Source organism: Gorilla gorilla, chromosome 19, assembly GCF_029281585.2.
Source record: "Gorilla gorilla gorilla isolate KB3781 chromosome 19, NHGRI_mGorGor1-v2.1_pri, whole genome shotgun sequence".
In the NCBI taxonomy this organism is placed as follows: domain Eukaryota; kingdom Metazoa; phylum Chordata; class Mammalia; order Primates; family Hominidae; genus Gorilla; species Gorilla gorilla.
Window position 1 is genome coordinate 34,320,195 of NC_073243.2, and position 12,528 is coordinate 34,332,722.

The window sequence follows — 12,528 nt, forward strand, 5'->3', positions numbered from 1 at the left end:
TGCATTTGTCCCCAAATCTCACTGTAATCAGGAAGTAAAGTGCCTTCAGGTCAGGCCCTGCAGATAGAGGAGCTTCGGTGCCTGAAGCCAGTTCCAGGAAGAGGGCTGACTGCCCAGCACATCATCTAACCCTACGGAAGCACCTCCTGTGCACCAGGCTTCATGCTAAGTGCCGGAAACATGGCTGACAAGACAGGCAGAGCCACATCATCACAGTGCTGTCTGAGTCCAGAGAGGAGAGCAGCTTTGCCCAGGTCAGCCTTCTCTTGGGCCACTGGCTGCTCTGGAAGCCCAAGCTATGCTCCAAGCTCCCTGGCTCTGACAAAGCCTGAGGAAGGGCACACACAGGCCCCTGTCTCTCAGAAACCACTGCTGCTACCCAAACACCATGGCTTCTCTCTGCCTGGATGCAAGTATTTATTCAATAGATATTTTCTGTGTGCCAGGACCTAGGAGGCAGATATAAGATGACGACGATGAAGGCATGGTCCCTACCCCTGGCAGTTCCACAGTGGCCTGGTCTTTCTTGTGAGAATTATACAAAGGCCATCCTTCTATCAGCCTGCCCTAACATGAGTTTTTGGTCAAATTAGTCTTGTCCCCCTCCAAGACGTCCAGCAGGAAAGCTCCCTAGCCTAACATAACATGATCGCGCCAGATCTAATTCACTCAGAAATTTGGTGGTTCTCACCCTCAGCAGTACATCAGAATCCCCTGGGGCGCTCTCAGAAATCCTCATGCCCAGACTGCACCCCAGACCCAATCTATCAGAGCCTCTGTTTTTGTTGTTGTTGTTTTCTTTGATAATTCTCCAGGTGATTCCAATGTGCAGCCAAGGTTGGGAGCCACTGTGTTAGCCCTTCCACATGCCTCCTCAGTGAACACAGGTGCTGAAGGGGCTGCTCTTCCCTAGCACCAGTGGGTGGATGTGAACGTTCCTCCTGTAGGGATTTCAGCCATCAGACAGGTCCAGTGTTCCCTATGGATTACAACTGGCTTCTTATGAGTCTGCCTTTTGTTTCCTTTGTAACTTGTGGGCCAAAGCTCTGCGAATAGACTTAAACTCTTTTCAACAGTTCCAGTGATCTGAAACCTTCTCACAAACCTCTACTAGACCCAAAGCAGCTTGAGAGCAGGCTCCCCCGTGCTTTCTCTTCATCGTGCCATAGTTCAGGGTTGTGTTTGCTATGAAAGTGCTCAATAGGCACTTGCAGAACGAATGGCACCCACTGAGACCTGGCCCTTTTCTTCCTCCCCAGACCCTCCAGTACATATGTTGCAGCTGTTCAGCCTCCCATCCTGCAGCCATCTTGTTTGACTAACAAATAATGAGGAAAAGTACCATTGAAGCCACTCCTTACATGGTGATTCTGGGTTTAGGGACAGCTGGTCAGGATGAGTAAATGCATACTTTCTTCAGTTTCCTGGAGCTGGGCTCTGAAATCTCACCCAGGAAACCTAGCCTTCAGCAAACCAGGGTGAGAAGCGGAAGGAAGAACACTCCAAATTCTTCCTCCTCCTCACTTCTTTTTCCAGCAATGGCACTAGAGGAAACCATACCTCTTGGAATTTTGTTCTTAGAAATTATTTAAATGAGGTACCACAGAAGCGAAGATCCAGACGCTTGAGTCTAATCTTATGTGATGAACACTGCTTTGACCATGTTAGAAATAAAGGGTCCTATAGACAAAGAAGCAGGTGGTACAATGGCTGGGTTTTAGGTGCAGTTGGCTGCATACCTCCAAAGTGTGGTAGAAAGCTGAACTGAAATGCTGCAGTCAGAGCTGACATTTACTACTCCATTTACATTACTGCATGCCCAACCATGCCCACTCCTGGACGAGGTGCTCTCATGGCCTTCAAGGAGCTACGCAGGTCTGGGCCTCCAGTTTTCCATAAAAGAGACTCAGGATTCTCCGTAGGGATGCAGTTAGCTACCTCACTTTTCATGAGCTTTTCACTCATGCCTCCAAGCTGCCCACCTGCCACTCCCTTCCATGGCACATCACATAAACAGGCCCATCCACATGACATGATCTACTTCAGCCCAAACACCCACTGGGGTGGCTGTGGACCCTGAAGCACCTGGAGGTAGGGTATGGACTGTGGAGGAAGCCAGGCCAAGCCAGGTGGGCAGCTGAGCATCTGGGCACCAACTGTACCCTCAGCTCAAGCTCCCCTACTCTACAGATTGAGGGGACCAGCCATGCTTGATTATCTCCTCTCCTGCCTTTCGTTGCCTTTTCACTTTTGTAGAGGATTCCTCTCCCTATAATGACATATTCTTTTTTTTTTTTTTTTTTTTTTTCCCGAGATGGAGTCTTGCTGTGTCACCCAGGCTGGAGTGTAATGGCGGGATCTCGGCTCACTGCAACCTCCGCCTCCTGGATTCAAGTGAGTCTCCTGCCTCAGCCTTCTGAGAAGCTGGGATTACAGGCACCCGCCACCATGCCCAGCTACTTTTTGTATTTTTAGTAGAGATGGGTTTTCACCATGTTGGCCAGACTGGTCTCGAACTCCTGACCTCGTGATCCGCCCACCTCGGCCTCCCAAAGTGCTGGGATTACAGACATGAGCCACCGCACCCGGCCTACAATGACATATTCTATCCACTGCTCAAACCCACGTCAGTCAACACCTCCTCTCTGAAGTCATCCCCTCACTTCCCAAGCAAGGGAAACCTTTCTCTTATGAATTCTCCGAAGATACACTTGTGCTTCCTTTATTTCCATATTGCTAACTACTTTAGGGTTAGAATCCTGGTTCTGCCACACACATCCCATGTGAAACCTGGACAGGTTTCTTGACCACTTCAAGCCTCAGTTTCCTCATCTGTAGAAAGGGGAGCCTAGTATCTCCCTCCTGGAGTTGTGGTAAGGATTGCAGGAGTTAATGTATGAAATGCACTTGGAGAGTAACAGACACAAAGTGTCAACACGAAAGACATCTTACTTGGATTACTAAAACATAGGCTCTTCCATGAGCTCCACTGATCAAATCTTTACTAAGTGCATTCAGCAGCATCAGTGGGAGATAGGGACACAGGGACCAAGACATGATGCTGCCCTGGAGGGTCTGGTCAGGCTGAGCAGTGACAGTGTGGTCAGTGCCAAATCCACTCCACAGCGGGGAGGAGGAGAGAGGTGGCCGGGGGCAGTCACAGAGGGGGCTCCTGACCTGGCTCAGGGGACCAAGAGTTTTCCAGGAGGACAGGAGGAAGGAAGAACACGCTAGACAGAATGAGTGACACACACAGGCATGGCCAAGCCTGGCATGTCCAAAGAACTACAAACAGCCTAGTGTGACTTGGGAAGGTGGCAGGGAACGCGGGGCAGGAAGGCAGGAGTGTGCTCCTCAAAGATGCCTGATGATGGTTTAGTCAGTGATGAGGAACCACCACTGAGCCCTTCAGAATGAGGACTGGGGACCGGATAGGATAGTAATCAACAGTGTGCTGCTAAGAGTTGAACCACCAGCTTGCTGAAAAAGCAAAGATAGCCGAACATAAGTTTATTATACATTTTACTGATATAAAGCGGAGGTCAGGAAATTATGGTCCAGGCCATAATTCAGCATATGGCCACATAGCACATTACTATAGCTTACCATCATGTATGCTCTTGACATTACTAACACGATAGTGAACTATAGTAATGTGCTTGGGAAGGGATGGGCTGTTCTTATTATTTCTTAAACACAGCATTTGTTTAATTGCATGTTTATGTAATTTAATTTTTAATAATGGCTGGTTTAACAACTGAATCACAAAATTCCAGAAAATTAAACAATCAGTTTTCACAAGTCAGTATGTACTGGCCACCTGTTTCTGTAAGTACAATTTCATTAGAACATAGCCTTGCCCATCATTTATATATCATCTATTGCTGCTTTCCCATTACAATGGCAGAGTTGAGTTAAGTAGTTTGACAGAGACCGTAAGGCCTAATGTTTACTATCTGGCCCTTTAAGAAATAAATTTCCCAATCCCTAATACAAAGAATGTATAACACACAATTTCAAAACAATATTCAAATATAAGGCACTCTTGGTTGTAGAGTCTATATAGCCAATGGATTCCCACAAAATGCTTTTGCTGGTTTTTTTGACCTCTTGTATCAGCAGCCAATTTATGGTTACAGTTTATGAATGAGTGGAGTCTTGGCATAAATGTTAGTTGATATTTTCACTTACATCAAAAAGTAAGATGAGGGCCAGGCACAGTGGCTCAAGCCTGTAATCCCAGCACTTTAGGAGGCCGAGGCAGGCGGATCACAAGGTCAGGAGATCGAGACCATCCTGGCCAACATGGTGAAACCCTATCTCTACTAAAAATACAAAATATTAGCTGGGTGAGGTAGCGGGCGCCTGTAGTCCCAGCTACTTGGGAGGCTGAGGCGGGAGAATGGCGTGAACCTGGGAGGCGGAGCTTGCAGTGAGCCGAGATCGCGCCACTGCACTCCAGCCTGGGCAACAGAGCGAGACTCCATGTCAAAAAAAAAAAAAAAAAAGGAAGATGAAAGGCAAATAACAAAGATGTACATAGAAATTTCACTCATTTGTCAGTGATGTGAGGAACTTCTTTGTTGAATCAAATAATAGTTTGTAAGTACTGGGGGAATCATTCTTGATATTTTTGGGTTATTCACAATGAAACTACTATAGACATGATATACATTGAAGTTTATCTTGTATTATTAACATTTTCTTCATCATTTTTTTTAAGTCTAGAAAAATCAATTTAAAAAAAGGTCCTGATTTGTAGAGTTTGCCAATTTTCTTGATCTAAAAATACTCCCTTCATGGCTGTTTAAAGCTGCCAGAATGATGTCACTGAATGTGGAGTTGGGAAGATGTGTGCAGGGCACAGCTTTATCTGGCATTTCCATAATACAGATAAAACAGACGTACAAATGTCAAGAGCACACATGATAGTAAAATATAGTTATGTGCTTGGGAAGGGATGGAATGTAAGTACTTATTACTTCTTACAAATAAAATTTGCTTAAATGCATGCTTATATAATTTAATTTTTAATAATGGCTGGTTTAACACTAAATCACAAAATACCAGAAAATTAAACAATCAGTTCTCACAAGTTGGTATGAACTGGCTCCAGCACACATTACAAGGAGGCAGAGGGAGTGGTCATGAGGCTCTGTAGGATGAGAGGTCATAATGGCTTAAAGGAAGTGGTGGTGGGGTGGGGAAGTGGGCATGGAGTCAAGAGTTGTTTCAAAGACATCACTTTTGGAACTAAGTGGCTTCTAGGATGCAGGGGGCTCAGGAAAGCAAGGATGCTAAAGGTGGTTCCCAGGTTAGGATGGGGGTGACTGGGTAAATGGGGGTCTCATTAGCCAAGCCAGGGATTCTACTCTAGCGAGAGCAGATGCAAGGAGTGACTTCAGTCTCATCCATCCTGTATCTTCCACTGGGCCAAGTGCCAGCAGGCATGCATGCTCACTGAATGGATGATTTAGGTTGAGCAAAATGCCAGAAACTGATTCCTTCATGTGAGGTGAATAATTCCTTCTGAAAAGTCAGCCACCAACTGTTGCTTTGGAAAAAGAAAATTTTCCATAGAGCGCTAACACCCGTAAGTGGCCTAAAAATTGGTATATTAAGTAAAACTTTAAAAGAAGTCAGGCCTAAGGTACTGTAAGTCTCTTGGGCTTAATTAGTACAAGCCTCCGGAGTGAGCAGAATCTTGTAATAGTCTGAATGACACAAGTCATGTAGAAGTGCAACTTTTGGAATTTCAGTTAAACTTATGGGGAAAAAACCCTCCTCCCAAACGCCAACATAATACTCCTCTTTAAATCCTAGTGGTCTTCAATGCATTAGAGATGAATAGATAACATTAATTTTTAAGAAATAGCTCAGCTATGTCTGTTCATTATCCATTACCAAACCTATCTTACTTTTCTTTTCTTTTTTTTTTTTTTTTTTGCGATGAAGTCTCGCTGCGTCACCCAGGCTGGAGTGCAGCAGCATGATCTTGGCTTGCTACAACCTCCACCTCCTGGATTTAAGCAATTCTCCTGCCTCAGCCTCCCAAGTAGCTGGGATTACAGGTGCCCACCACCACGCCTGGCTAATTTTTGTATTTTTCGTAGAGACGGGGTTTCACCATGTTGGTCAGGCTGGTCTCAAACTCCTGACCTCGTGATCTGCCTGCCTTGGCCTCCCTAAGTGCTGGGATTATAGGCGTGAACCACCGCACCCGGCGGTCTATCTTACTTTTCTTAAGTCAAATTATTTTTTCTCTATGTTGAGGCCTCCAGGACTGAGGCTCAGCTAAGGGTGAGGTGGGGTGGTGGGGGTCCCTGCTGAAGCTGGTTATTACTGGTGAGCAGGCATTACTGGTCTCACACAAACAGACACTTTATTTCCAGCTCAGACCTATAGCTTCTTCCCCTCTGATTTTCCCATCCTCCACCTCCCACTTATCCCCACCATAGGGATACCTTATAAACAAACATCCATTGCCTTATAAACATCCTTGATGTAGCAGAAAGGATACAATGAGAGAACAGACGGGTCAAAAAAACCCCATCCGTGCAGGGCAGACACCCCCCAGCCTGCTGTCCTGCGGGCCATGAGGGTAAGCTTCTCTGCCAGGGCAAAGGGCGCCTGTGTCTACCTGAAACTAGGCAGCCTCCTCTCACATCACGCTCAGGGTAGGTGCACATGCCCAGAATGTTATCGGTTTACCCTTTCCCTTGCAAGCCAAGAGAGCCCCCTCTCAGCTTCAGATGCTCTGGAACTTCACAGAGCCTGGCATGATCACCTCCAGCAGCCACCATCACCACCAAGCGTGAAGTTGTCTCTCCCTCCTCTAAGTCAAGACTTCTCAAACACAGAATCCTACCCCTGGATTCTCAGTACCCCCACCCCTGTCCCCTCCTCCCGGCTGCAAGCCCCTGCTTATCTTGTGCCCTCAGAGCCTCCCACAGTCCCTGATGTGTAGCAGGTATTCCATTCATGTCTGCTCGGGGGTTGGCTGTTCCAAACGTGGTTTCTCAGGAAAAAAAAATGTGGTTTCGCAATATCAGAGGCCTTTCTTTAAATAGATTCTTGTAAATATGTACTAAAGCTAAATGGAAAAATTTGGATAATTTTGTTTACCTTGTGGCTTTACCAAATATGTCAATAAATATTTTGGGGCACACAAATAAGGTGCACGTGTACAAAGTCTGTATCATAGTAATATTCCAATTACATAAAATACATTTCTGTGACTAGCTGCTTTTAGAGATAACTGCAGTCATGTTTTCAGTTGCAGTAGCCTTTTTCTCCAATTCTTAAAAAAAGCAGTCACACTTGGATGTGTGCCTTGGAAGAGTACAGAAACTATTCTTTGTAACACCATGTGAGACATATATTGGCTACATATAGATCAACTCTACATGGAATAAGAATTCGGGATAAGACAGAAGTTGCATCTTTAATTTTCTATGCCATCCAAAGGTTATTGTGTTAAGGAGTAAAAACTAGTTTTCAAAACAATTTCCTGATGTCTATGGGGCATACATAGGAGGAAGTACGAAGACGCATAACCCACAGTCCCCGCCCTAAGGCGAGAACTCACCCAAAGCAGCATAAGATTAATGATCCAATGGGTGGTGCAGACAAAAAGTGTCCCTGCTCCCTCTTTGCAGGGTAGAGACATGGGCTGGAAGGTTTGGAAGATTTCCTGGGGGGAAGAGAAGCTGAGTTGAGTCCTAAAGGACAGGGAAGCAACAAAAGGTCCACACTATTTAAAAGCATGTAAAAGAACCAAGTACTGGGAATTGAGGGCAAATTGAAATTTTGTTTTTATCACTACTTAGCAATGAACAGAACCCCCACCATCCTCTTCTCTCAGTTCTGCTGAGAATGCCATGAGATATTAGACTCTGTTAGTGCTAAGGATCATGGTTTGCCAGAAGCTGGAGGAGAAGGCCCCAAATCATGAGAAGGCCCATCGGCCACACCACCCCTAGAAAGGTAAGGGGTGAGAGAAACAGAAATGGGCAAATGTGGAGAGAGTAAAGGCATGGGGGCAGTGAAGGCCAAGGACACACCCAAGAGAAGGCCGGCCTGGCGGTGGGAACCAGAATGGGCCACCAAGGGTCGTAGGCAGCAGAAACCCATTGAGAGGATGGTCCATGAAGGTGTAAGGACTGGATGGGAAAATCTGTGGACTGTCTGGAGGCCTATAGAAGGTGACTGAAGGTAGAGTGTGGATAAAAGAGAGAAGGCAAAAGAGGAAGGAAGAAAAGAAAGATGGCGTCAGCCTGCCTCTTTCCTGTAGTACTGGGCACAAGCAACTACAGAGTCCTTGAGTCCTTGGGTCCTTGTGGGTTCAGGGGGCTGTGAGCACAGTCCTGCGAGGCAAGAAAGAAATCGACCAAGGGTGCTTGGTGGAGCAGCCTGTTGGTCACACTCAGATCGCACACATCTCAGACAAGGCCCGTGATCCAGGACCTGCTGGGTTTGGAGAGAAGGTCCTAGAGCCTGGTGAGAACTGTGGGGCAGTCTCCTCTGTGACACGCTGGTGAAGCCAGGCTGTGCCAGGAAAAAAAATCTTACTAGCTGTCAACTGGTAGCTTTGCTCTGTTCCCACAAAAGGGCAGGAGGTCATTTTAATTAGGGGAGGCTGACCATCTCCTTTAACCCACCATCCCAACCCATGGCTAAAGGGTTTCTAAGCATGTGTGGTCTCTTTGAGAATAAGCCATCCCCACCTTGCTGCCCAGACAACTCAGGGATGATGACTGCCTAACTGTCCACTGGCCCTCACTGGCTCCCATGCATCCCACTTCTCCTTAGTTTTCTGAGGGCTGTGGTGTCCCCTTGCCTGAGTACACTCAGTAGGGCATGGTACTCCCCACTGTCCACCAAGCTCTAGAAAGTGAGACCTAACTTTCCGCAGCAGTTTGAGAATGATTGAAAGGGGCCCTGCATCTCCCCGCAAAGACATTCTCTATATGTTTGCTTAAGCACCCATCAGAATGTCCTCTAGTGAGAGTAAAAGCCTCCTAGGGGCCTGGGAAACTGGTTACAGCATCTTTTCCTGGAGGCTCAGTGAGTCTGGAGCTGACTCATTGCTAGAAACGAGAGGATGTCTGTTGCTCGTTAGCATCCCGTCACCTGCAAAAGGGCAAGTGAGGTGAATCTGTGATAGGATTTGGCAGGGGAGGGAAAGTCCAGACCAGGTCTGTCCAATAAAAATATTGTGTGAGCCACACATGCAAACCACATATGTAATTTAAAACTTCTAGTAGCCACATTAAAAATGTAACAAGAATAAGAGCTGATGGCTGGGTGCGTTGGCTCACACCTGTAATCCCAGCACTTCGGGAGGCTGAGGCAGGTGGATCACCTGAGGTCAGGAGTTCAAGACCAGCCTGGCCAACATGGTGAAAACCCATCTCCACAAAAAATACAAAAATTAGCCAGGCACTGTGGCGCAAACCTATAATCCCAGTTACTTGGGAGGCTGAGGCAGGAGAATCGCTTGAACCCGGGAGGCGGAGGTTGCAGTGAGCTGAGATCGTGCCACTGCATTCCAGCCTGGGCAACAGAGTGAGACTCTGTCTCAAACAAAACAAAACAAAACAAGACACAAGAGCAGATATAATGTCAGGGCCCTAACTGACTCCTTTTTTCCCTATGCAAGTATGACTCTTGGACCATGGTTGCAGATCCTTGAAATTCTGAAGTCTGAGCCATGAATTTGCATTTGGATTTTGTCCTTGTGAAAAGGAAAAAGCCTCAGGGGACCTAGGTTCTCGTGTCTGCACCAGTATGCAGGGGCTGAGATAGGCTTTGAGACAGGACGCAGAGGCTGGCACGAAGGCAAAAGGTGCCCAAAGAAGTGTATGAAGGGGAGAAGGGGTACTTCTGGGAGGTCGGGTCAGACTGTTTCTGGCCTAAGAAAATGGAACGCCCAAGAAAGAAAATTATCTTCAAGAAATGAAGTCAGCAACCTTTTTCTGTGCAGGACCAGAAGGTAAATATTTAAGCTCTGCAGGCCACATGGCCTCAGCTCTGCCACCATAGTATGAAAGCAGCCAGAGGTGCAACACACTAGAGAGTGTGGCTGTGTTCCAATAAAACTTTATTTACAGAACAGGCCATATTTGGCCTGCAGGCTCTAGTTTCTTGGCCCCTATTTTACACAATAGCTAAAAATCCCAGACAGCCTCCTTAGGTCCTGGGTTTTGAGCTTCTCCAGTGCTTGATTCACATTTCCTCTATGCTGCATTCTATTTATTCTGTTTACCTGTCTGTGGCCTCCCTGACATTGGGGGCAGATGCATTGTGTCCCTGGTGCCAGCACAGAACAGGTGTTTAACACATATTTGGGGAGAAAGTGTGTGTGCAGAGGAGAGGAAGACAACAGACAAACCTCACTGAGCATTTCCAGCCTCTTGGCAAAAAACTACAGGGCTCATACAGGAAAAGGGATCTTTGCTGACGGCAAGCCTTACCAGGAGAGAGCAGCCTGGCTTACCACGTCACACCTTGTTAAAATGCAAACCCATGGGCCGACTTTGACATCAGGGCTAAACCCCAGAAAACCACACCACCGGAACCGCCTGCAGACAGGTGCCCTCCCCAGCACAGATCCCATTGCCATTTGCTGCAGCCTCCTTCGATGAAGAGGAAAAACACTGTAGCTAGCCAGAGGTATAAAAATGCTTTGTTATTAGAAAATCTAAATGTCTCTCCAGGCCTGTGCAGTACCATTAGGTGACGTCAATGGCTCAGGGTATCTGAGCTCTGCATTTCCTCTTTTCTAGGAGCAGCAGCTAATTCATGGTAGTAAAGGCGTTTCTACTTAGAGCCTCAGAAAAAAAGCAGGTGGCCCCCCACCCCTGTATCCTAAAGTCCTGTGCTAAGGGCTTGCCTGCTCTCCCTGTGAGGCAGGAGGGCTTTACAGCTGGCAGGAGGCCAGGACTGAGACATTCAGTTTCATTAATGCTAGCCACCAGCTTGAGGGCCTACTACATGCCAGGCAGTGTGGGCACACAACGACAGCACAGACCAGTGGCCCTGCTAGAGGGGAGAGGGCAGTTTAGCACGCAAATAGCTGTGAAGATGATGGCGGTGGTTGGGGGGTGATACAAAGCAAAGAGGGTACCTCAGGGGCCTTCAGAAAGAAGGTGAAACTTAATGTTTCTTGCACTGGGTCATGAAGGACTGGTAGGACTTGGGCACATGGAGTTGCAGGGAGACTGGTGACAGGGAGAGTAGGGGTCCCTGTCATTAAGTGAGAAAGAAGGTAAGGAAGAGGAGCAAGGCTGAGTTGGTGGGGGAAAGGCATGAACTGGACATGAACTGTGCTTGGTCAATTTCTGGCATGAGAATGAATGAACCCCAGTGGACCTGTGTCCTCTACTGTGGATCCACAGCCAAGAAATGTTGGTCTGCACTGCTTGTGTTCAGAAGTTTGTCTCGAAAGAGACACCAGGTGTCCTGTCCCTCTCTTTCTGCCTGTGTCAGCTCTTATGAAGAACTCATTCTTTCTCCTGGTATGTAGCAAAATGGCTGTTGGAACCCTTTTTTTTCCCTATGAAAGGCCATTCTTTCCTTTACCAGAGGTCTCCAAGGACTTGCCTCTTGCATGACTTCATGGTATTATGTGAAAACGTCCTGATTTCAGATGAGATTCTCAGTGCTGGAGGAAGGACTTTATCTCGAACTATATCTTATAAAGGAGCACATGGACATGGACCCCTTTGATATCCTGAGACAACCGACTGATATCCTGAGACAGCCTCACGGGCTCACTGGGCTCACCCCACTGTCTACTCACATCCTACTGGTTCCAGTTGATCTCCAGGCCTGGCTGGGCTTCACCTTCTCATCCAGCACTTCACACATCTCTGCCATCCTCTACTAAAATGCATTATGCCACATAATCCCTTGAAATCTTTTAGAGATACTGTCCCTCTTTAAAATCTTCATAAAAATCAAAGACCACATGTTGTAAGTTTTCAAAAATAGATCACTGATAATTATGTTCGTTGTATAATTGTTAATCTACAAATTACAATGCATGAAGTGAAAATACACATAATCCAGTAGTAAAAGTACTAATCAAATAGAAAAAATACCTACACCAATGTTGCCCTCCATTACAAAATTACCTTAAAAAGTTCTTAAATAAAGTGGCTTCTTAAAATTCTGTTACTGGAGATGATAACATCCAGATGTATTCTTCTGTATGATGTAAGGGTAAGAAAAAATCACAGTACTAATTTGGAATGATTCTTGTTTTTGATATGAATTTGTAGGGGTGCAATGCTCAAATGGATATATACTTTCCAACTGATTAAGAAATTAAGATAAAAATAGAACATTTTTTATTTGGAGGAAGAATTTTATGCCTTCATATATTAGTCTAGAGAGTTCCTCAGCCACAAGCTAAATCATAACCAATGTCCACTACAAATAAAGTGATATAGGTTTGCTGGGAAATAAAAAGATTTGTCAGAGGAACCAAATTTTCCCACAAATCTGCTTAATTGGCAGTTACAA

At 46.2% G+C, this 12,528-nt stretch overlaps 1 protein-coding gene across 13 annotated transcripts in view; it reads right to left on the reverse strand.

Annotated features, from left to right (window-relative positions):
* Positions 1-12,528, reverse strand: part of PDE8B (phosphodiesterase 8B) — a 247,997-nt gene that overhangs the window by 62,315 nt on the left and 173,154 nt on the right. The window lies entirely within an intron of this gene.